Source organism: Mustela nivalis (genome assembly GCF_964662115.1).
Source record: "Mustela nivalis genome assembly, chromosome: 15".
Lineage (NCBI taxonomy): Eukaryota > Metazoa > Chordata > Mammalia > Carnivora > Mustelidae > Mustela > Mustela nivalis.
Genome location: NC_139034.1, coordinates 43,527,140 through 43,549,567, shown reverse-complemented (window position 1 = coordinate 43,549,567; position 22,428 = coordinate 43,527,140). Strand labels below are relative to the sequence as shown.

At 40.5% G+C, this 22,428-nt stretch overlaps 1 long non-coding RNA gene across 1 annotated transcript; it reads left to right on the top strand.

The window, feature by feature from the left end:
* Positions 1 to 2,467: 2,467 nt before the first annotated feature.
* On the top strand, positions 2,468 to 13,936 carry LOC309848551. Its single transcript, XR_014303120.1, has 2 exons — positions 2,468 to 2,552; positions 13,838 to 13,936. It is a non-coding gene; the product is annotated as an uncharacterized lncRNA (long non-coding RNA).
* Positions 13,937 to 22,428: the final 8,492 nt, after the last annotated feature.

The following is a 22,428-nucleotide window of genomic DNA, read 5'->3' as shown; positions in this document are numbered from 1 at the left end:
AGTTACTGTAAATAGCCATTCAACTTCAATGCTGAGTTTTTCAGCTCTCCCCCCACCCCCAGTTCATTCCTATTGCTATTTCATGTTAGATGGGGCACTGGGTCCAATTATAGCTTTGCATTTAATTACAAACTGCATATGTGTGCATTAATTAGAAGATTTTATTGCTTTGTATTTTATGACTAGAGGTTGTGAACTATAGCAATCCAATATACCACTTAAGGGGATAATACAAATTTAGAATAATAAAAAGAAATTTATAATGATCATCTCAGGCATTCAAACTATTGTATAGAAAAATAATAAAGCATAAATACAGTATACACAGGAGTCAAGCCCATTCTCCTTCTTTAAGAGGTTTTATCTTGTAAAGAAGACACTTAAAAATCTGGCACAATATATATTTGACATTTATTTAGGCTAAGAATCTTAGCCTAAAAGTGGGACCTTAAAAGTATGTTTAAAGATGTCTGCCTTTTAGAAAAAAAAGGATCATGATGTTAAAACCCAAAGCTCTACAGGCATTTGCATATGGATAAAATGGGTCACAGGACTGTAAGGAGGACTATAGGTTGCTTGAAAAAGACTTCAGAGTCAAGAATCCTCCTGCTAGCAAAGAATAAACCTAAGTAACTTTGGAAAACAGTATTTTGATTGAATACTGTAAGACTAAATACAAAAATAACTGTATATAAATGCTGTAATCAAGTTAATAAATGTGTTTCTCACAGGGGCATGGGATAGAAATTCTGAAGTACTTTATGTCTACTAGAATTGAACAAAAGAGATCATAAATTTAGTTATATAATAAATAATAAGGTAGATAATAACCCAAGTTTCTCACTATTGGAGAAAGACATTTTAGATAAGGAAAGGGGGGAGGCTAAAATAAAACCTGTGGTGTTGGACTAGAATTAGAGCTATTAGTATTTATTCATGGACTTTGATATAAAAATATATCAAAGTCCATGAATAAATAGATATATCTCAAACTATCATGTCAGTAGCATTGTGTTAGGGTTGGGAACTTTTATTTGCCTAAAACAATGCCTGGCACATATTAAGTTTCTCTCCATATTTTTAACTAAATGAATAAGTGATATCCCTTGAACTCAGCATAGACTATGTTATATACATTACAAAAATACAGATACATATGTATGTATGGGTTAGTATTTCATAGCTCTGCTGTGAGGGCCCAGAGCAATGCCACTGCAGTAATAGTGAGTACACCTGGTGCCCAGGTCTTGGTTCCTAAACACCATTCTTTGAGGAAGGAAATCAGGGCTTCATAAAGAAATTATTAATTCCTGGGGTAGGGCAGGAAAGTTCATGATTAATCTGGATTACCTTGTGATAATGAAAAGTGCTCAAAAAGGAAGGGGCTTATTATAAGGATACAAGAGTCAACCTGAAGGAACTCTTACTGACTAAAGCTGAAAAATTTTGAGAAAAAAAAAAGTAATTAAAACATTGGATTATAAGTAGGTATCCTCAGAGAGAGTGCCTAAAAAGGGACAGGCTTCACTGAGATGAGCTGATTCTAGAGACCATAAGGAATCCCAAAAAAGAGCTTGGATTCAGGCAAGGAGCTTGAGCAGAAATTTTCTCCAGTTGCCTGGGGAAAAGGGGACAGAAGCAGCCCCTGAAGAAGCAAAATCTGAAAGGGACAATGATGACAATGTCTAAGTGGGGCAAGAGACACTTGAGCTCTGAGGAAAGCCCAGCATTATGCAGGCAGAACAGGTTCCAATGGAAAGAGTCTGGGTTATGCTGGTAGTGGTACGCTCATAGTGGTTGAGAAAAACAATCCCACTCTCAGGATTTGGGACAGATAGGCCAAATGGTCCCCCTATGTCTTTTCAAGAAAAAAGAAAGTTTCCTTGGAAAGAGAGTGGGAAGGGGTTTGGGGCACTGGCATAAACTAGGTCCTGATCTGCACCTCTCCAAGTGAATATATTGGCTCCTCTCTGAGTGTGGGACCTCCAGAAGGAGGACTGAGAGACCTGATGTCCCCCGACCTCGGGGCTCTCAAGAACTCTGAGGGCAGAATGTGAGCAGGAATATGACAAATTATGCTACAGAAAGCTGATGTTAATCAGTGGAATATGATCCCCTGCTGTCTTTCTTCAAGCTCTACTCAGACTTCTCCAGGTGGGGTAGTTTGAATAGCCAAACATCAGCCTAATGACTTTCCTTAGTTCCTTTTACTACTTCAACTAATTGCTTTAGATCATCCTGATTATTTCCAGGAAAAAGCCCCTTCTTATTTCTATGTCAACTTTAAGTTAATTTCTTCTTCAGAATTATAAGGGTACATTATATAAAAATATTACAAGTATCAGAAGAACCAAGGATTAAATAAAGCCACTGGACTTCTAGCATCGGTAACCTCCCTTAAACATCAAATGATGATAGGATAGCTGGATGAATGGAACTGTGATGACAAAGTTCTAGAAGACTGGTCCTCAGATCAAGATTCTTAGCAAGAAGATCCAAGACCAGTAATCCCTTCTAAGACTCAGTATGACCAAATCTCTGTCTTTTCAAAGGTACTCCAGGCCAATATTAGTGACAGTGGTGGTGGGAAATTGGGGTTGAGTAAGGATGTTGGTTGTCTATTTAGCGTTCACTCCCAAGGCCCCTATATTCTTAACATAACTCAGTTTTGTTTAGTAGTCCACCATCCGCACTGTAGCCATATGTGGAAGTGGGTCTTACCTCGCTCCAAGGGCCTCATCAGTTCAAGGAGTATCATTTATTCAATATCTTAAAAATATCGAGGGAAACTTATTATGTGCCAGGCATTGTTTTAGGTAAATAAAAAAGTTCCAAATCCCAAACACAATGCAGTTGATATGCTAGTGTGTGTGTAAAGAAAATGTACAAATAAAGCAAAACATATGGCAATAAAAGCTAAGGAGGGAAACAAGGCCTTGGTGAATTCGGAAGGAAATGCTGGAAGACAAGTGTTGGGGAGCGGTTGTGATTTTAAAAGGAACCACAAGGAACAGCTTGATGAAGTGACATGTTCTCCTTCCTCGTCTTGCTTTAAAATTAGGTCAAGTCTGCTGATGAAACCAGAGAAGTCTACCAGGGAACTCACAGGAAAACATTTCCTCAAACAAGGATAGAGGCACAGAACAATCTCTTTTCTTCCTCCAGATGTAGTTATAATTGGATGTGATGCCAGGAAGAGCTGCAGACACCTTGCTACCAGCTTGATGACACCAAGAAAGGCAGGGTGGAGAGAAAGAGAGAGGAAATGAAATTGGGACCTTGATTATTTTTCTGAGCCACAGAATTAATTAATCCTGAAGTCTGATCTCTGGCTGTGCTCCTTGTGATGTGAAACAGTAGTTTTTTATACTGTGTGTACCTGTTTAAATCAGGATTCCTTTTACTTTGCAGCTGAAGGCATGCTAACTGATATAGAATGGGTCCTTGTAGCTTCAATCAACTGCAATACACCAGTTTGCAAAATTCCAAGTGGCTAGGGGTAGGGACTTGGGACATTGGTTATAACACAATCTTTTTCCTATACTAAGTTCAGCCACCTCAGGCTTGAAGCAGTTGGGCTAAAAAAAAGGATGACACATTAGAGCTCATTTCCCCAAGATAATGACATAAGGCTTCTCGACGTCATTTTGGAAAACCTCTTATTCAGGGAATCATGGCCCACAAACCCTAATTTACAACTAAGTATGGAGAAGAGCTGGGTGATAGAGGGGTCCATAGATGTAGGTGGAGCTCACTCTGTTATAAAAATAAGAGTGGCATTCCAGAGGATGCAGGGACATCACAGTGACTGTCACGGTAGCTGGAGGAGGGGCTAAAGGGGCGGGGGTGCAGCCACATGGAGAACTGGCATTTAGTTTTTTGGGTTTTTTTAAATTCTCAGTGTAACTGAGAAACACTAAGAACTGGTTTTATTGTCACCTGTGTTAGAATACCTGGCCCCTTCCCCACAAGAGATCCATGCCCTAACCCTAGAGCCCATGAATAGGCAATGTTATATGGCAAAATGGACTTTGCAGACCTAGTAAAGGTTATGGACTTTGAGATGGGGTGATTGTTCTAGATTATCAGAGTGGGCCCAATCTAAAGGCTGGAAACTTCCTGACTGGAGTCAGAGAAATGTGATAAATGAAGATACAGCAGAGATTCTAAGTGTAGAAGGGACTTGGCCACCTTTGCTGGCCTTGAAGATGGAGGAAGGGAACCACAAGCTGAGACATGTGGGTGGCCTCTAGAAGTTGGCAATGGCCCTTAGTTGCCAGCCAGCAAGGCAATAGGGATATCAGTCCTCTAGCAACAGCAAGGAACTAAATTCCACTAACCATGTGAATGATCAAGGAAACAGATTATCCCTTAGAGGCACTAATAAAGGAACACAGCCTGCCAGCATTGTTTTTCCCCGGAGACATGCGTCAAACTTCTGACCCACACATTTTGATATAATAAGTGTGTGCTGTTGTAAGTTGCTAAGTTTGTGGTAATTTGTTATCACAGCAATAGAAAATGAATACACCTGCCTAGCACAGAGTGGTGTCCATAGTGGATGAAGGTCTTGATTGAGTTACTGGATGGTGTGGAGGAAGGAGAAAAATGGAGTGCAGCTTTGAAGCAGGAGACAGGAGACAAAGAAGTGGGTCTGAGTGTTGACCTACAGAAGACATGGCAAGTGGCTAGGAGGCATATCTGTTGTATTTAACAAATTACCCCCAAATTCAGTGGCTTAAAACAACAGGTATCTTGACTCAGCCTCTTGAACTGTCTCAGTTCTTTGGTTCTTCCGCGGAGCCCAGTTGGGCTCTTGAACCATTGTGGTCAGCTGCCAGTAAACGAGGCAGCCAACTTGGGTTCACCTCACCCATTGTGAACAGATGAGTCCAGATTTGTCCACCAGGGGGCTCAAGAGCAGCAAGTGATACTTTTCCAGTTGTTGGTTTTGTCATAATTACTATTGCCCCATTGGCTAAAGCAAGTCACATGTTTGCTCCAGAGACACTGTAACTGCTCGGTAGGGCCACCATAACAAGATACCACAGTCTAGGTGGCTTAAAGAACAGCAACTCATTTTCTCACAGTTCTGGAGGCTTGAAATTCAAGATCCAGAAGATGGCAGGCTTGGTTTTTTCTGAGACTTTTCTCCTGGGCTTATAGAGGTCCTCTGTCTTGATGCCTCTTCATTTGACTTTTTCTGTAGGTGCATCCTTGGTGTCTCAAAGACAGCAGTCCAATAGAATTAGAACTTCACCCTACAGGCCTGAGGGGGCTATTTGTTTGTTTGTTTGTTTTATAGTCACCTCTTTAAAGGCTTTATCTCCAAATGTGGAGATACATTCTGAGGTTAATTGGGATATTAACATATGAATTCTAGAGGGACACAATTCAGTCCATAATAGTCATTATGATAGGAGACTACCCAAAGTTACAGACTGGATGGTGAAATGCATGCACAAATTGGGGCGGGAGGCATTACTAAGGATCTACCACAGGTTATCAAAACGTGGGAAAGGAACTGAAAATTCACAGTATTCCCCAGGATTAATTTTGCTTAAGACACAATGTCTTACAGGAGGAGTCTTGCAACTATGGCTGTAGGCTAAATCTGCCCCCCAGCCTATTTTTGTAAAGAAAGTTTTATTAGAACCCAGACTCCCCATTTATTTGGGCACTGTCTGTGGCTTCCTACTCTAAGGGCCAAGCTAAATAGCTGTGGCAGAGACGGTACGGTCTGCAAACTTTCAGCCTCGTCACTGTTCACAGAAAAGAAATGTACTGATCCAGTGTTAGAGAACAATTAAGAAGGGCATGCATCTGGTGAAGAAAGGGTAAGCAATTGGATAACCAAGAGCAGAAAACATACGGTCCCAGGGAGGGAGGGAAGGTGGCAGGTACAATTTTCCTTGCTTACTTTAGGTAAACAAATTACCAGGTAAACAGCAGCTCTGGAACTGTTACAAGGATGGGTCCTAAAGTGTGGCTTCTGAAGTGCGCCGAAACTCTTAGAGCGTTGTTTTACACATGCCTTGGCCACCCATCCATCTGTTGCCCACACATCCTCATCCTTTCAAGTATTATCTAGAGATATCCAATTGTCGAACACGGAGAACAAAGCGGTAGTCTCAGCTTTGATGGGGATTCCCCCTCCTATGATATTCCCTACTAAGCCTCATTCACACCCAATACGAAGGCAGTGCTGCTTTTAAAACCCATTTCACATTTTAAAACCAATTCTGTTAAGCATGACTTCAGCTGTCACTTCTTGTTATTTTGGGAGAAGTTCGATGCTCATAGGTTTGAAACATCCCATCCAATTGTTCAATGGGCTTCTGATAACTATCCCTGCCCATTGGGTATGAAGTCGACACCAATTATGCAGCTGACTGCCTTAACGATAGAGTATTTTAGAACAGGCCACAATGTCTTGCCGTTCTTACCATGTCTGGAAAGGCCTCTGAAACCAGTGCAATTTTACTCCTGCTGCAAGTGCAAGATGCAGGAGACCTGGCGGAGTGAATGAAAGTAGATAGCAGGCTCAGGACTATCTGCAGGGCCGATATGGTCTATAACCCCACTGGAATCAAGAGAAGCAGGCTTTTCAAACATTTGCAACAGCAGACCGTCTCTAGTGGTCTGCTTGAGCCAGAGGCACTGCCGGGTGACTGCCGATGACAGCTCACCACGACCCAGCTCCCCAGTCACTACACTGATGCGCGCATTCACCCTACTGGAGGAAAAAAAAAAATCATCTCCTCTTCTACCCTGGGACACTACTTCTGTGGGCTCTGAATCCACTGTTTTACACCCACCTGCTGGTATGATATAAACAGCCGCAATAGGCATCAAGCTATGAAAAGCTCCGAGGAGCGCGACTGCAGGGCGAACTGCTTCCTTGCTCTGTACTGTTTGGTGATTGTAAAATGGAATGCCAGATTAGCACAGGCACACGGTGTCTGTGTAAGGAGCAGAGAGCTCCAGTTCTCTGTTTCTTACCAGCTATTTCTTACCAGTCCCATTGCTTTCTATAAAAAACAAGGTATTTGTTAATGTCATTTCTTAGCGGAAATCCAAAGGACAGGATCACTGACTCAATCCCAGAGTGAAACTACTGTTTCTTTCTGCTTTCCTACTGCCAAGTGAGAGCTTCTGATGCTCCTGGCCCAACAGTCCACTGGCCTATACAACTGCTGGCTCATGGAAACTTCCACAACAGCCGTTTGCAGTCCTCCGATGTTGTATATCACGAACTAGATAAACACAGCCACCTTTCCGGAATGCAGAAAGTTGTTTCGGAACACAAAAACAAGTTGATGAAGCAGGTAGAACTCCAGGCAGCCTGGAGGCTGCCTCCTCCTTTTGGAAGACTTCTGCAGTCTGTGTGAGTAATCTATGTTAACATCTCGTCTTTAAGACATTGACCTCACTTTGATTCAGATATTCTAGAAAAGGATTCATTTCTTCTCCATTTCAAAGCTGTTTATCTGGCTCAGAAAATAGCTGCTTTAAACAGAAGCCTTTACACTTGTCTGGGTAAATTCTGTTCCAATTTTTGTTTTGGCCACAAGTCAAAGATAACAGCTGTGCGCTTGTGGGTTCACTGAACTCTACGTGCTTGTTGGCTGCATCACCAACCAGAGGGAATAACCAATAATTAGAACATTTCGGGTCATCTTGGGAAGAACAGAGTTTTCTCATGTTTGGAAAGGTGATGTGACCTCCCTCTGATTTTCCCAAGCGTGGATCTGTCAGCGAGTGTGCGTGGTGCTGAAGAGACGAGCTTGCTCTCACGGCCACCGTGTCCTCCCTCTCCCAAAATATCACCTGATAAATGGAGGCTTAGAACTATATTTAATGTTTTCCACTTCTCTCTGGCTCTGCAACAGGCCTGAACTGTGATAACAAGCCAAAGTACTTGTGTATTCCTAGCACTTCAGCATTTCTGATCATAATGATTTGTGACTCAGACCTTGAAAGCTGTGGGGTTTCTTCCTAGTTGAATCAATACAAGTTTACATAAATATATGTTTCTGTTTTCCTTTTGTTCTTGCTTCAGCATTTATGTTTATTTGCTGGCAACAACAGACTATGGGAGGGTGGGGGAAAAGAAGTGGAGCAGATAGATGATTCAGAAGAAATTACTTGGGTGGATTCTAATTTTTTTCCCCCTGATTATGACTTTTTTTTGTTTGTTGCATTTATGAAAGGTAATGCATTGGGATTTTCATTTGGAAAGTATAAAATTTATCCTATGTCTTTAAAGAATATGACCCTTCATATATTAAATTTGGTTTTAAGCGAAAGCCATTCCTATACAGTATAAGGGATATTACCACCTTTATGTTACATTTGATTTCCAACTATAGTCCTTCCTACACAGACTGCTTATGTATCAGGGTGTTGGGTGTGCTAGGGCTTTTCATATCGGTGACAGGTATTCTAAAACATTATAATCCACCAGTGAAGTGGAGGCTAGTTTGCTGCTGATGGAACGAGCCAAGTGAGCATTCCTTCTGCATTTAAAAGCTCTCCCAGTCTAGGAGACAAGTTTAGTGGGAGATACGGTGATTATTTTTTGCTTGATTTTATGCCATGGATGGCAAAACTTTTCACTTATGCTTGAATAACCACAAGGATGAGGCAGAGGCCACATTTTTAAAGATTCGCCAGTAGGACAGTCCCTATTAGGAAGCAAGAGCCCACTACTGATTTCCTCGTTCGTTCTGCTGTGGAATGTGCCCTGAGCACATGAAGGCCTTCCTGTGGCTGTGCTCTTTCTGGCTGAGGTCTTAGGTGGGGTCTGAAATTCAGAGGCCCCTTCTTCTCAGCCAACTGGGTCCATAGGGCTGCATCTGCTCAGGGTCAGGGTGGGGATGTGCTCACATTTTCCTTTGACTTGTGGCATCTCTGAGCATGTTTGTACTTTCTCACGTTGGTTTGAACACAAGACCCACCCCTGATTTCCCTAACTTTATTAATTTAATTTAATTTATTTTGCTAGGGTTTTTTTTTTTTTAAGATTTTATTTATTTATTTGACAGAGAGAGATCACAAGTAGGCAGAGAGGCAGGCAGAGAAAGAGAGGAGGAAGCAGGCTCCCTGCTGAGCAGAGAGCCTGATGCGGGACTCGATCCCAGGACCCTGAGATCATGACTTGAGCCGAAGGCAGCGGCTTAACCCACTGAGCCACCCAGGCGCCCCTATTTTGCTAGTTTTAAATCCTATTCCAATAAGAAAGCATATGAATGACTAGAACTATTGTCTAATAGAGATAAATTTTCTATGTTTGGGTTCGTTTAGGTCAAGTCCAGCTACATATAGATATTTGTGTGGAATAGCTACATATTTCCCCTTTATTTAAGAATACTTTCAATGACATTTTATGCTCCAGGGAAAAATTAGGACTAATTTGAAGGCTATGTGCAAATATTATACTCACTCTATGAACCAGCATGTGATCGTCGAGATAGATTCTTGAAGTGTAACCTAGTCTAGGACTGATAGTCCTGGTTGGTAACAAGGAATTGTGCCTACAGTGCCATGATAGGAAAACATCAGTTGCATATCTTGATTGTTGAAGATATATATTCAGAATACAGAGCACCCCACCAAGCAGTTTATTGTCTTTGTGTCTCTGAGGGCTGCTTCCTAAAGTGGTCTTGAGAACAAAGGGCCAGAACTGTTCAAAACTTTCCTCAGAGATGGAATGTGTGAGTTCAACTGCACGAGACTGAGAAACACTCATCTTCCTGAAACAAGACACAAATGTGCTGCCGCACTTCTGGGTCACATTTCCTGTCTGCTTGGAGCATCCCTCTAGGACTGAAGAACCAAAGGGAGGTGGTAGGGAAAATTTATCGAATCCCGGAGATGCCTGTGCTTGCAAATTATTTCTGCACGAAGATTTAGAATCCGGTGAAAGACAGGAACGTGTGCAGCAGGGATTTTTTTTTCCCTCCTCAGCACTTCTAGCCATGGACAGATTGGTGTGAGAAATCAGCTGTCCTGTGGAGGGTTAAGTGTAGCATTGCAAACAGTACTTCAAGACATCCGCTGCTTCTGTTATTTTGATCTTGAGATGGTGGGTCCTCTCTAGTAGATTCCCTCAGGACCTTTGTCAACTTGTCACACAAGGGATGTAGTAAACAGACTGTGGGTCTCTCTCTACTAATGCGCTCCATCTGATTAATTGTTATGTTAGTGCCTTTTTCTCTTTCATTCCTCAAAGTGCCTTTCTTTCTTTCACTTCTGGCAACACCACATAGGTGCTCATTTAATGATGAAAAAGGCCCTCCGGAATGTCTCCTTCTGTGGTGTGAGCTTAAATGAATTTAGTGACTACGGCGGAGCACCTCTCTTCCTAACATGTAGGAATAAATCATAATTTAGTTTTCTAGGGACCAAAAGAGAAAAATATAGACATTTCCATTAAAGAAACAGAGGCCCATTTTCTTACATATCTGAAGTTAGATATTATTAATGACCATTACTCTTATTATCTTCATTTTAGTCCCATGTTGAAGGCACTCTTTCTGGCCTATCTACATTATGAAAAACAAGTATTTGGGAAAGGGATAAATCTGTAGATATGGTATAGGCAGTGGTGTCTTAATGATAGAACCAATTCCCTGCTTCTCATGAGAGCTTTACCTTCAATAATTAGTCCCTTAACAGTGTTTAGTAAGAGCTGTCTTTAGCTTAAGAAAAGAAAGAAGGAAATAAATATTTTTTTTTTAATGACCTACTATGTGTCAGGCACTTTGCAGGGTGACTTTTATTTGTTATCTCATTTAATACTCAATGACTCTGTTAGGTGGATAGTGTTTTTATTTTACACATGAGGGAACTAAGCAAAACAGAAGTGGGAATAGAAGAAAGGGGAATTGGAATCTTAGTTGTTAATCATTGGATTCACCTTAACAAGCTTTCTGATCTTAGATTTGTAGTGGTCCTCTTGTGGCATTTGGAAATGGCAGAGAGGGTTTTATAGCAAAGTCAAGACCTGTGCCCAATGGGAAATCACAAATACACCATTGGATCCTTATTTTTGAGCCTTAACAGGGGGATCTGCTGGTACAGGTACACATGTGGGTGCAGGCCATGGCCCAGACTTCCACTTTGAGCATATGATGACATAACTCCACCTAACTCAAGAGCTCTTAAATCCTGGCTTCTGGGCCAGATACTATTCTCATGGCTCAACAGATTTCAATTCATTTAACCCTCAGAGCCTATAAGGTAGACACTAACATTATTCCCATTTTACAGAAGAGAAATCTGAGGTAGCATTTGAGTAGCATAGTGGTTAAGCCACTTGTCAAAGGCCACAAGACTAATAAGTAGTAGAATTAGGGTTTGGTCCAAGGCAGGCTGGCTTCAGAGTCATAGCTGTTTACCACTTTGGTTGATTGTCTTTCACCCAGGCCTTTTAGAGTTGTCCTTTGGGGAGGTGACTTTCAGGGATGAGGTTCCTGTCCCCATGCTTTTTCATGTAGTATTTAAAATTTCAAACTTGACTAAGGTAGTAAGTGAAAAAAAGAAATCACAATTCTTTAAATGTCATTTCATTCATAACCACACATTGTTTCTCCTCAGCAAGCGGGGCAATGAGAACTTTTCATTCTGAGGGAATCCTTCCTCCTCCCTTAGAGGGAATTCAACTGTCATGAAATCCCGTTTTCCTTTTCTTACAGAATGAACTGTACATTATGGGCTCAGAACCCTTAGAACCCAAATTGTTAGCCACTGATAAGTTGCTTTCCTTTTTAGAGGGCAGGGAGGTCTCAATCTGAAATTAGGAAGTGAGTTAAAATGTTTGCATTCCACCCTCTGAATGTACAGAGAAAGAGAGGAATGACAAAACAGTTGAATTTAAACAAGTCCCTTCTGATCCTGCTAGAGAGATAATCAAAGAGTAGTCCATACAACTAAAAGAAAAGCTGAGGTTCTGCTATCTGCCTGGATTCACATCTCCACTCTTCTACATAACTAGCTGGTTGAATATATAACCACTCTTAATCCTGGGCTCATCAACTGGAAAATGGGTTTAATTTCTAGCTCACTGTGAGAATCAACGGATATGGTATGTTTGTGTAAAGTGGCTGTCACAGCGTCTTGGCAGTGGTAAGCTTTTAATAAAAGACATTTTCATTAATTACAATAGTCCTGGGTGACTAAAAACCTGGTAAGCCTTTTGAGTTTTAACTCTACAGATGCCTTGAACACACACACTGTGATCTGGAGTATTTGAAGTTGGTATGTCCCATGGTCTGACGGTGCCTTTCATATTCCCCACTTGGCTGCATGGGAAGCACTGGACAGAGTACTTTCCACACACCTTCTGTTCTTTATGAGTTTCCCATGGGACATGTACCTCCCTAGCTCCATTTGACTCCATGGGTAAACCTTTTCTCCAAAGTGCTACAGCCGGGAAGGAGCAGAGATGGAATTTGAATCCAGCCTTCACATCTTGACCATTATATTTCACTTCCGGCCGGAAAGAGAACTAAGATGGCTCAGTCACTGGAATCCCGGTTTTGGATGCAGCCGTTTAGATTCCAATTCCTGATAGCTAAGCGAGCTCAACTGTTCTGAACCCTTCTGAGCCTCAGTTCCTTCAAGTATAAAACGGTGATAAGATGACTAATCCTGTAGGGCTTTTTTCAAGAAACAAATGAAGTAACAAAGAGAGTATGGCATGGATGTTCAATGGTCTAGTGTAGAACAAGACTCATCTCCTAGAGTATAAAGCACTTGAAGCTGGAATGGGTTGAGGTATTGCTGTCGTCTTGCATCAGGGGAAACGAGAAATGGGTTTACTTGGTATAATGAGGCTACTTCAGGAAAAGGTGATCTGCTTGAAAGATAGTAGGGCAGGCAGTATATTTCCACAAAACCTACCTCTTAAATTACAGAAGAAGACAAAGAGAATATTCTAAATATGACAATCATCAATGACCAATTATCTTCTTCAAGGGTAAACCCGCTTCTTCTATGATGTGAAACTGTTAATTACTTCTAGCTCAGCAGTTAGAATAATGTGGTCATGAAACTAAGCACGGGCTAGATCCTGAAGGCATAAGATGAGGATTAAAAGAACTCAGGTTAGGGTAAGTGAAAACTTGGATAAATTTGTAAAATACTGCCCAAAGACCCTGCATTTTCTACTTGCTCAGCCTTTTGATGCCATTAAATGTATCATTTTGACAACAGACATAAAAGGGTACGTTGAGTAGGTGAAAATTTCACTTCCTTGCAAGGAATTTTACTGGTTTGATTTCAAATATGTAGGGAAGGCTTATTCATGTAGTATTTAAAATTACAAATGTGACTAAAGTAGTAAATGAAAAGAAAAAAAAATCACAATTCTTTAAATGTCATTTCATTCAGAAGCACACATTGTCTGTTTCTCCTCAGCAAGTGAGGAAATGAAAAATGTCATGTACACGCAAGGTTGACAAATTGATTTTTCTTTGTGAGTACACATCTTGGCGTTAAGAATCAGAAAAAAATATATTTGTACTTTGTAGGTTTAAATGCTGAGTTTATACCATTTGGCCCACTTAAAAATTGCTAAGAAGAGCATAGAGGTAAAACATCAATATTTCTGTGATGTTTTGATATTTACTGGTGATGCTTTCTTAAGTATCACCTGTTCCACTGAAGCTGAATTCAGAAGGTACATCATAATTTTCAGGTATTATTATTTATTTTCAGTGTTTCCAGATAGAAAACATAAAATGTTAAAAATACTTCAAAAATGACTTGATATGTAATTTTTTTGCTCTTTCAAGAATGGCTTGCTATGTAATTTTTGTTCTTCTTCCCTCAGAATTCCTCGATCCACATGTGATTTTTGCTCTCAACTCTGCTCCTGTGAAAGTCCAACAGCCCTCGGAATAAATACAAAATAAATAATTTTTCCCCTGAGGCCACCCGGACATTGATTTCCCAAAAGAACAAAAAATTGCTTTTAAACAAAGGATAAACATGGAGTTTGGGGAAGTCTGATTAAACTTCTTTGAAAGTTTTAAGCCAAGGCAAAAGGGGACAAGTGAGATTGTAATGGAATTCATCTTGCCAGCAGCATCATACAGCATTTGCTCTCCTGAACACTAACTTCAGCTGTGATTTATTAGGGGACCAAGTTCATGTCATTGCGCCTGATCTTCAGAGACCTGGCTTCAAATCCTGATTTTACTCACAATTGAAAATGAGGCTGGTGGTCAGGTCCTAGCCCTTCTTGACATGATCGTCAGCCTGCACTCAGGAGAATGGCTGTCTGGAAAAACAGGGAGTGTTAACGTGCAGGTCAGGGACTCAGGCGCCCATCAGTGGACTTTTTAATCTGCATTGAGACTGGGAGGGGCTTGGGGCTACTGACCCTCTCAGTGGGATACTTATTAAACTGCCTGACAAAGGAGCATAATACAATCTTAATTCCTCCTAGGAAGCTTTTTCTTTTTTCTTTTCTTTCTTTCTTTTTTTTTTTTTTTTTGGTCACAGCTGAAGAAAAGTGACCAATTATTAAAATTTTGAAAAAGAAAGAGCTCTGGGACTTGGCATGTCTGTGTAAAATCTTAAACGCAGCCAATTTTGCTTCCTGGCATTTACTTGCCCTGTGCAGCTTATAAATAGTTTCCATGTGGCTGCTGCTTTGGTAGAGACCCCTGAGAACAGGATGGAGAAATTAGTTTTGTAGAAGTCTGTCAGTACAGGTGTAATGTGTATGCCTAAGTGTAATTTTTATCTTTATTTTTATTTTTTAATTAATTGCCTAGAGATGAGGGTTTTATAGTTTTATAGTTGGAGATAACACAAAGCCAATCAATGCAGTTGCATTTAAGAGAGGGCCATATAAAAGGATATGACCAGGCAATCAGAGAAAGACGATTATCCTATAGTTTCACTCATATGTGGAATTTAAGAAACAAAACAGAGGAGCATAGGGGAAGGGAGGGAAAAATAAAATAAGATGAAATCAGAGAGGGAGACAAACCATAAGAGACTCCTAACTATAGGAAACAATCTGAGGGTTACTGGAGGGGAGGTGGATGGGGGAATGGGGTAAGTGGGTGATGGGCATTAAGGAGGGCACGGGACGTGATGAGCACTGGGTGTTCTATGCAAGGGTTGGATCACTGAGCTCTCCCTCTGAAACTAATGATACACTCTACGTTAATTAAGTGAATTTAAATAAAATAAGTTTTTAAAAAAGGATATGACTAGAGTTTAATGCTAATTTGCTATCAGATCTTGGGATCTCTATTCCCTTAATACGGGACTGCCTCTTCTGGTTGAATTTAGAGAAGGGGGGGAGATGATGAGCCCCACCATAGCAAGAGTCTCTTCGGAAAATGTATCCCATTCATTATGCTGTAATTGGGGGAAAAGGGACCACGGAGCTATTATATTTGAATATAAACTGAGGGGAACTTTTTTGATAGAGCAGGAGGCTACTTGAGACAGATGGTTCATTTCCCTCATAGAAAGGTCATCTCATCCATAGAAAAAGCAGATGTTATCTGGAACAAATTATGGCTCAGCTACCCTATCTTGATAGACATTAAGTGGAGGTCATGATACTGACTTTTATTTAATATAGCCCTTTCAAAGCACTTTCTAAGGGCCAAGCACCGTCCTAAAGACTATACATACATCGATTTATTGACTTCTCATAACAACCCTATGAAGTAGGGAGTGTTTTTTATTATTCCCATTTCCCAGATGAAGAAACTTACAGAGAGAGATTGAGCCTAAGGTCAAATATCTAGGAAACAGGAGAGCCAGGATTTAAACCCAAGCAGTCTAGCTCTGGAGTCTTGTTCATTCTAAGCTGCTTGGTGGTGATGTACCCCAGCTAGTTAAGCTTTTCCCAGTAAACCAACCACAGACTGCCTACCCCATACTGGTTACATGTGAACTTTCTCCAGGGCTGCAGGAGTCACCCTAACTAAAGGTTTTAACCTTTACTGTATTTGACAAGTGGTACTGGAATAACTCATCTTATACACGACCATGACTTCAAACTTGTTAGTCAAGCTCTCAGAGCTGGTTAAACTGCCTGAGCATCTACAATACCCAAAGCCTCCATCAGAATGGACTTTGAAGAACAATGAACTTTTGGAAAGATTTCCCCTCCAACTGGTCGGGAAAAGCTACCCCTGTTATACCGATAAACCTGTATTACAAGTACCCTTATCCCTATTTATCTTTCTCATAATATGTAAGTTGTGGGAGACAGGGTTCATGCCTTATTTATCTTCTTCTAGGCTCTGCCTAGCAAAGGCACTCTGGGTGCAGTGGGCACCCAGAGTGGTTTGTCGACAGCTTCAGACCAGCTTCACTTTGCTGCGTGGTCTCTGTGCCCTTTCAGGCTGTGCCAACGATCAAAGACTGTCTCCTCTCCACCTCAGGGGTTAGAGCTTATGACTGATTTTACAAAGTTAGGAAATAACTTTAACTTGTGGCATTCCTTGTCAAACAAAATTTAATGATTACTAGGAATGGGGCAAATAGAAATGAAATAGAAATGGGGCAAATGGAATTTGTATTTGGAGAAATACCCCAGAAGCTATTAAATACCAATTTCACAGAAGTTAACTAGAGGGAGTTTTAATTGCCTCTGGATCCCTTTTGCCAAGTCTAAGGAGTCTTAGAAAAATTAAAATAGAACGAAGTAAGAGGTTATTGTGAAAGTAGAAGTCATTTAGGAGGAGAAAAGCTTCCCTCGCATCTGTGCTATTTGTGATTTGTGATATCTAAATTATAGGACATGGCATAGTAACAAACCTCCCTTGACCTAATGTCCAACATTTCCCAAATAATCTAAGTATTCTAACCTCTTAGCCCTCAACCGACGTGCCTACTCACTCTAATCATCTCTGCTCCCTGCAGTCTTCCAAGCCCTGTCTCCTTTACTGTCATCTGAGGTAATTTTCAATTTTTATGTGGTTGCCTGTCTCCCTCCTACATGACTGCCCATGGGCGCATGTAAGCGTGCGCACGTGCACACACACGAAGGGGAGATTTTATCTTCTTTTAGCTTTTTCTCTCCTCTCTGCAGTTTCATAGTAAAGATCAGAAGAGAGCAGGGCTGTTTTGTGGATGTGTGTGGGGGGGATAATTGAGGGTTAAAATTGGCTACTCCTCACCTTCTAGATGTGTGGCATTTTCTTATCTGCTTGTAGATGGTTACAGTTTACTCAGCTAGTAAGGCGTTACTTTCAAAAGTCCAGAGGATTTTCCAACAGGAGTGGGTTGGACTATTTGCTGAAGCAGTGGAGATTACAAGCAACCCAGCGAGGGCGTTCATTGTGCTGACCTCTAAGTGGGGATGCACATGTTAGCTATGGCCTTGCTCTAAGGTTTCTAAAGCTAAGCTATTTCTGTATCTGGTGGGTACATCACTGTTTAAAAAATAAGTTAAAAATTTTGAGAATAACCACATCCTTGACAAGATGTATCCTTTTCTAAGGAGAAATGCTGCAGCTGTTTAACAAAGAATTACAACCCTCCACAGCTGTCTGGGCAGGAAATGAAGAAAATGAGCCCGGCTATCTCAAAATGGGTGTTTGGGGATGGAGGAGGGTATACGTGTTGCCATAGACTATTCTAGAATTGGGGCTCTGGGCCTGCCGGATTAATTTTATCTCATATTGGAGGATCCTTGGCTCTCAGATTTCAAGTAGCATTAAAAAATTTGAACCATCTAAAATTAAACAGAACGGTTACATAGATTCCAGACAAAGAATTAAAGTGAAAAATATATTTTTCTTTCAGCAACAACCAGGTTTCTCTTCTTCATCTTCTCAACCAGTGAATAAATTACATTAAAAAATTAATATCTGTATTATCTTACAGTCAAATGTGATGAAACTCTGGCTACAGGAATATCATGTAATAATCATCATCCCAGAAGACAACTGTTCATCTTTTTGCAAAGAATGTGGTCAGGGAAAAGCTGTCTATTGAATGGCCGTTTTGTGTGTCCCCCATGAGGCTTTACAAAGGTGCATTTCCCAAGCACAGCTAAGGTCAGATCACTCCTCTCCCCTAGAAACCTTCAGTGGCTCCCATTGTTTTTAGCGGTCTTTCTCAAAACATAATGCATCTATGAATCACCTAGTGATCAGGTAAAAATGCAGATTGTGATGCTATTGGCCTAGGGTGGGGTCTGGGCCTTTGCATGCCTAACAGCTTTCCAGGTGTTCCTGAGGCTGCTTTTCTTTGACCACAGTCTGAGTAGTGTGGGTCTACAGGACGGGTTTGACAATGGTTGCAGTGCCCACTTACTTAGCTTCCAACCTTCTTCCCAGGCCAACTGTCCTGTGTTCTCTGGACTCTCCAGAGCCACTCTACTCTCTGGCCTCCTAAGGCTATTATTGTTTTTCTGGATACATGCGCACCTTCTTCTACGCTTTTGAGATGTTAGTACCTATCAATTTCTTACTTGCCTTTATTAATCCAAAGAGCCCACACTTTCAGACTTTGCCTGACGTTTTTTCCCTGTCATGCTCTCCTCTTGCATTTTGGCTGAAAATTGATTTCATGACCTACTTATCTGCCAGACTCTTAGTGTATGGGGTGTGTACCTGTCTCTCCGAATGAACTATGAACCCGCGGTGGACAGCAATCTCATCCTATACATTTCTGCCTCTTCGGCAGCATTTTGCACAATTCCTGCATAGAACAGGTGTCAATAAAAGTTTGCTGGCATGGGATAGAATTCACAGATTATATAAAATCACTTCTCTGGGTGGCTTTCTCTTGAACAGCTGAACCTCACTGGCGTTCAGATAAACCTCCTCAGTGTTCTTTCCTGAAAGGATATGTCTTACTCCTTGGTAGTTAGGGATCACTCATGGGTGTTTTTTAAAAAGGTTTTGATTTAGAGGATCTATGAATGTAACTATGTGGGCTAAGCTTCTTAAAGGGGCAACCCAGCTGAGACTCACAAAAGAAAGCTGAGGCTGCTTCCTTTGCCGACCATACAAGCTGGTTTTTTTTTTTTTTTTTATTGTTGCTAATGAGAGGCACTGGTGTTGACTGTCTAACAGAAAGTATCTTAATCCTTTCTCATTAGACTTCTAAAATTAGCCTTATTTTGCCCTGCCTGAAAAATCATGAGATGTGCCACTTTTCCGGTTCTAGTTGGGATGACTGGAGATTTGAAGATCCAGGCCTATGGTCTGGAAGGACATTCCTAGCTGGGCGTATTAACGTGGAAGCTGAGTGGAACGTGGAACCAGGAGTGAACTGGGCTCTAATTTTTGTATGTTGTGTGTCAACTTTGTTATCTTGAACACATTATTTAGCCAATTTGAGCCTCAGTTTTCTCATCTTATACTGGGGTATATCATACCCATCTAAAGAACTGATAGCGAATGGAAGAACATGAGTCAATTGTTATGAATGTAGATGTGCAAAAAATTAGGGTGGGTGCTATTATAATTAGCTTTCTGACATATTATCAGTGCTTAAAGTCTTTCATCCATGCTTACTGAACATATCTCAAGTATTAGAAGTTTGGGATAAGACAGGGGCTCCTGACCTACACGTTTAAATTCTTCTCTTTATAGATCCGTGGACACTGTGTTGTGCCCTATCATTGGCCCTTTCTCATGGCAGAAGCAATATGTCATTGGTGACTTGATTACATTCCAAGTCCATTGAAATTGGGGCTTTTTAATCTCTTCTGGATCGTGGATTCATTTCAAAATCTCATGAAAGCTGTTAACCTTCTGCTGAGAAAAAAATGCATGTATTCATGCAATTTTGCTTTTGTCTTCTGGGGGTTGATGAGTTCTGGGATGAAAATGACTGGTTCCTAGATCTGCTTATAAACTTCTGGTTCCTCATGAGGCGAAAAGCCAAGAATAACAAAACAAAGTTGAATTGGCACAACAGAAGACCAGGAAGTTTAGGGGAAAATCACCCAATCATTCCCCAATTCATTTACCCTGCTTAGGAAAACCTAGAAAAATATGGATTCTTGAAGTGGGGAAGGGGGTGATCTGATAACCTTTTTTTTTTTTTTTACTATAGCTTATATTGAGAATTACTATCAAACATATCTGGGTTTCTGATATAAAAAGGTTTATGATGGGGTCCTCAGTGGCTCAGTTAAGCATCTGCCTTTGGCTCAAGTCATGATCCCAGGGTCCTGGGATCGAGCCCCCTGCTGGGCTTCCAGATCAGTGGAGAGCCTGCCTCTCCTTCTCCCTCTGCACCCTCCCACTCATGTGCATGTGCACACATACACACACACACATTCTCTCTCTCTCTCTCTCTCTCTCTCTATCTCAAATAAATCAAACCTTTTTTAAGACAAAGGTTTATGATATAAAATGATGATCTCAATAAGGTTTGTAATGAAAGTGAATAACAACTCAAGTTAGAAGATGTCTTCCGTTTAAGACGTGGAAGGGAAGTTACCCAAGCAACAAGGTATACTGTTCACCATTTATCTTGGTCCAGGAGGTAGATCTGTGTGCAGGCTGACTTGCATTAATAAACATTAACACAGTGGATGTGGAAACATGTCCAGGCTTTGCTCATCAGTTCCCATTTTCATACTTCCTGAGTAGGTTGGGAAATGTGGAAGGACAGCATGAATTCAATTTAACAGTCCAGTAGGTGCCAAAGAAATGATCACATCTCTGAAACTAAGTGTTTCAAACAAGATTTTTCAGATGGTAAAGAAAAGACAAATCCCTTGTTTAGTAGACAGCAAACACATTATACATTAATCATCCACCAGACATTAAGTATAATCAAAGGTTCCGTTTTAGTTCAAATACAACTTATGTTCCCTAATTAATTACTTACAGGACTATGTATTTTGCATTTTTAAGTAAATTTTCTGCTTCCCAGATGTCTTCTTACAGGGACGTTGTGACCCTTCATAGAGAGGTTGGTTCTCTTATCACAGTGTTTTCAAGGCCTCTTGGGGTGTGAAAAAATAGAGTTTAAGTACCACCTGCCATGTTGGATCCAGTAAGGAATTTGTGAAGTTGGAATGCAGTTCCTACACTTAAGTAGGTTATATTCTTGGCAAAGAGGCTGTGAGCTGAGATGATGTAATTCAAACTTGATTTTTTTCCAGAGAAACATTATTATAATGGAGTTATCTTCCTGATCAAGTGTCAAGTCTTGGTGGATTTACAGAAACGAAGCTATCATACTAGTAAGGAACCTCAAAGAAAATCTGGCTCAGTCCTCTTTCTTGAGTCAGAAAATTGTTATTCTCACTCTTCAGATGAGACAAGTAAAGTTTATTTAGAAGCTCAGAGTTCTGATAATATGCCAACTAGGGGTGGATCTTTGGAGGGTGATGGGAGGATCTGGAATAGTCCTGTCCAATAGAACTTTCTGGTCACCAAAGGTGATCTATATCTGCACTGCTCAATTCAGTAGTCACTGAATTGAGTCAATTCAGTAGCCACTGAATGTGGCTGCTGCGTCCATGAAACATAGCTAGTGTGACCATGGAAAGTGAATTTTCAATTTTATATAATTTTAATTAACTTAAATATAAATATAAGTAGCATGTGTGGATATCGCAGGTAAAATAAACGGAATTTCAGGACTTTTGAAAGGCAAGGGCTAGGTAACAAAATAGAAAGTATAGCTAAGAGAATAAAACCTGAGGAGATAACTACCTCTCTGACTGAATTGGTTGTTTTATAATGAAGTTTAAGGATCATCAATCTGCTGGTCAATACCAAGGAATTTTAGTAGTTTATAGCATGATAAAGTCTGAGAGCCATTTAACAAATTTTATAGTACAGGGAAGAAAAGATACATGATGAATCCTCCGGGCATGGCCAAGTACCAAGTCAACAATTTTAAACTTAGGACAAGAAACAAATGCTATATCTCATTTTAGAGTTAGGAGTACCTTAAAGAAAAATTTCCTAAGGATAATGGAGGAAGTTACCATGAAAAATTGTGGAATATATTTTGTTTTTTGTTTTTGCTTTTTTAAAAAAAGATTTTATTTATTCATTTGTCAGAGATCACAAGTAGGCAGAGAGGCAGGCAGAGAAAGAGGGGAAAGCAGGCTTCCTGCTGAGCAGAGAGCCTGATGTGGGGCTCGATCCCAGAACCCTGAGATTATGACCTGAGCCGAAGGCAGAGGTTTAAGTCACTGAGCCACCCAGGCACCCCTGTGGAATATATTTTGAAAAACAAAATCAAAAACAGTTTCGACTGTGTACAGCCATAAGTCTAGAAGCAAAAATTATGGTTCTTATCATTCTTTCTACTAATTTGATTTCAGTTTCAATTTAATATATCTACTTAAAAAAATAGTAAAAAGCATGAGACCAATCTCCTTACAAATTTATAAGTGTACATCGCAATATCGGTAACTATAAATATTGGTCACTAGAATGTTTTCATCTTACGTGATAAACTTTA